The 3,469-nt window shown below is 31.7% G+C and overlaps 1 pseudogene; it reads left to right on the top strand.

Annotated features, from left to right (window-relative positions):
* Positions 1-1,833: 1,833 nt before the first annotated feature.
* On the top strand, positions 1,834-2,386 carry LOC103584343 (annotated as a pseudogene).
* The last annotated feature ends 1,083 nt before the right edge of the window (positions 2,387-3,469 follow it).

Raw genomic sequence — 3,469 nt, forward strand, 5'->3', positions numbered from 1 at the left:
CAAATGTTCACATCACAAAGAAATGATTAAGTTTTGCAATGATGAATATGCTAATTACCCTAATTTGATCATCACACATTGTACACATGTATTGAAATATAACACAGTACCCCATAAATATGTATAATCAATATATTTGAATAAAAATGAAATAAAATAAAACACGACACAAAAGATTGAAAGTAAAGGAACGAGAAAAAGGTATTCCTAGAAAATAGTAGCAAAAAGAACTCTGAGGTAACTATATTAATGCCACAAAAATACAGACTTTAAAGAAAAAGCATTATGGATAACAGGGCTAACAAAAAATGATAAAAATTAATTTCACCAGGAAGATAAAACAATTAGAAACTTGTATGTACCTCAAAATAGCTAAAGCAAAATATTTGTACACATAGACAAAAAGTGACAAGTTTAAAATCATACTGACAGGTTCGAAAACACTTGTCTATTATTGTTTGACCTAACTGACTAAAATTAGTAAAAAATAAAAGATTTGAACAACACAATTAGCAAGTTTCATTTAAAGGACATATATAGAAATCTGGGTCCCTAGCATTACAAAATACACATTCTTCTTAAGATCACATGGAACACTTGTTACAAGTCTCAAATATTTCAAAGAACTGTCATAAGGTTGACCATATTCTCTAACCATAAGTAATTAAATTAGATGTCAACACAAAAGATTAGTAAAGCCCTGTGCATTTGGAAATTTAAAATGTAAGAATAAATGGGGAAAAAAGACAGTTCTTCCTTACAGTACAATTCCAAATTCCAGACGAAATAAATATGAAATAAGTGGTGAAAATAGAAAAAAACCAGCATTTGGCAAATACCACAGTAATGATTGTTGCAGCAGGAATCATCAATGGATGCTAAAATAAGTGGGTGAAAGTATAATGAGAAACAGGATTTTTGCATGTTTTCAAACCATCACTCTGCAAGATTCTAATAATTACAAAGGGGAAAGCAGTAACTTTCCAGTGGAGAAAACTGAGACACCACCTGTATTAGTCAGGGTTTTCTAGAGAAACAAAACCAGTAGGATCTCTCTCTCTCTCTCTCTGTTGTACACATATATTATAAATATTTATAACCATCCCATGTTTATTGCAGTTCTATTCACAATAGCCAAGATTTGGAACCAACCTAAATTTCCATCAACAGATGATTGGATAAAGAAAATGTGATATATATACACAATTGAATACTATTAAGCCATAAAAAAGAGTGAAATTCTGCCCTTTGCAGCAACATGGATGATCTTGGAGAAAATTATGTTATGTGAAATAAGGTAGGCACAAAAAGATAAATACCATGTTCTCACTTATATTTGGGAGCTAAAATAATGATAATGATAATAATAACAGCAATAATAATTTGAACTTTTAGAAGTAGAGAGTAGAACTGTGGTTACTAGAGGCAGGAAAGGGGAGGGGGAGGGCATATAGTGAGAGGTTGGTTAATGGGTGCACAACTACAACTAGATAGGAAAAATAAGTTCTATTGGTGTATAGTAGTGCTAGGCATCTATAATTAACAATAATTTATTGTATGTTGTCAAATGGCTAAAAGAGAGGAGGTTAAATGTTCTCATCACAAATGATAAATTTTTGCAATGATGAATTTGTTAACTACCCTTATTTGATAACTATACATTGTATACATGTATTGAAATATAACTCTGTACCCCATAAATACATACAATCAATACCATCACCAAGATGCAGATTTTCATAAAAACCCTTATGTTAAATGTTCTCATCACAAATGATAAATTTTTGCAATGATGAATTTGTTAACTACCCTTATTTGATAACTATACATTGTATACATGTATTGAAATATAACTCTGTACCCCATAAATACATACAATCAATACCATCACCAAGATGCAGATTTTCATAAAAACCCTTATGGGGAGGACTATCACTCTTGAGTCTGAACCCTCAGATACAATAGAAAATGTAAAGGCTAAGATCCAGGATAAGGAAGGAATTCCTCCTGATCAGCAAAGACTGATCTTTGCTGGTAAGCACCTCGAAGATGGATGTACTTTGTCTGACTATAACATTCAGAAGGAGTCAACTCTTCATGTTTGAACTTCATGGTGGTGCTGAGAAAAGGAAGAAGAGGTCTTACAACAATCCCAAGAAGAATAATCATAAGAGAAAGAAGCTTAAGCTGGCTGTTTTGACACACTATAAGGTGGATGAGAATGGCAAAATTAGTTTCCTTCATCAGGAGTGCCCTTCAGATGAATGTGGTGCTAGAGTTTTTATGGCCAGCCACTTTGACAGACATTATTGTGGCAAATATTTGTCTGACTTATTGCTTCAGCAAACCAGAAGACAAGTAATTGTGTGTGAGTTAATAAAAGACATGAACAACAACAACAACAAAATAATCTATTGTTCTATGAACTGTAAATAATATTTATAACCATAATTTTTTTTTAGAAAATAAAAAAGCTAAATAATGCACTATCTGATTTCTTCACAGTAAGAATTAGAAAAAGAACAGAACCCAAAGAAAATAGAAGAAATGGTATGATAAAGGTAAGAACAGAAAACAATCAAATAGAAAAAAATATATAATCAATAATTAGAAAAGCTGATTATTTTAGAAGACTAATGAAAATAACATATATCTCATAAAATTAATAAAGAAAAGTATTAATATTAATTTAAAAGTATCTGTGAAGTTCTTATATATTTAATGGTGCAACATTAAATTTTTCCTGCTCATATAGTCAAACTACTGAAAACTCATGACCAAAAAAAAAAAAAATCTCAAACTATGAAAACAAGACAATGAAATGACATCTAATGCTGAAGGCAAACAAACAAACAAACAAAAAACAGTCAAAGTAGAATGCAATATTTAGTAAAAACGTTGAAGGCAAACAAACAAACAAACAAAAAACAGTCAAAGTAGAATGCAATATTTAGTAAAAACATCCTTCAAAAATGAAAACAAAGCAAAATGTTTTATGACATGTAAAACCTGAGGAAATTTATCCCCAGAAGACCTGCCTTTAAAAAACAGTATAGGGGGCCGGCCCCGTGGCTCACTCGGGAGAGTGCAGCGCTGGTAGCACTGAGGCCATGGGTTTGGATCCGACAAGGGGATGGCCGGTGCGCTCACTGGCTGAGCGTGGTGCAGACAACACCGTGCCGAGGGTTGTGATCCCTTACTGGTCAAAAACAAACAAACAAACAAACAAACAAACAAACAAACAAACAAACAACAATATAGGGAATTCTTAAAACTGGGAAAAAAAAAAGTCCCTGAGAAAAATACTGAGTTGTAGGAAGGAAAGAAGCATAAGAAAGGGCAAATACATGAGTAAATATGAAAGATTAATGATTGTTTAAAACAACAACAACAATAATAATAATAATAAATAATAATAATAATAATAAAGTTTTGTGGGTGGTATAATAAAAAGATAAAATATATGATA

Source organism: Galeopterus variegatus, unplaced genomic scaffold (genome assembly GCF_000696425.1).
Source record: "Galeopterus variegatus unplaced genomic scaffold, G_variegatus-3.0.2 Scaffold50867, whole genome shotgun sequence".
NCBI lineage: Eukaryota > Metazoa > Chordata > Mammalia > Dermoptera > Cynocephalidae > Galeopterus > Galeopterus variegatus.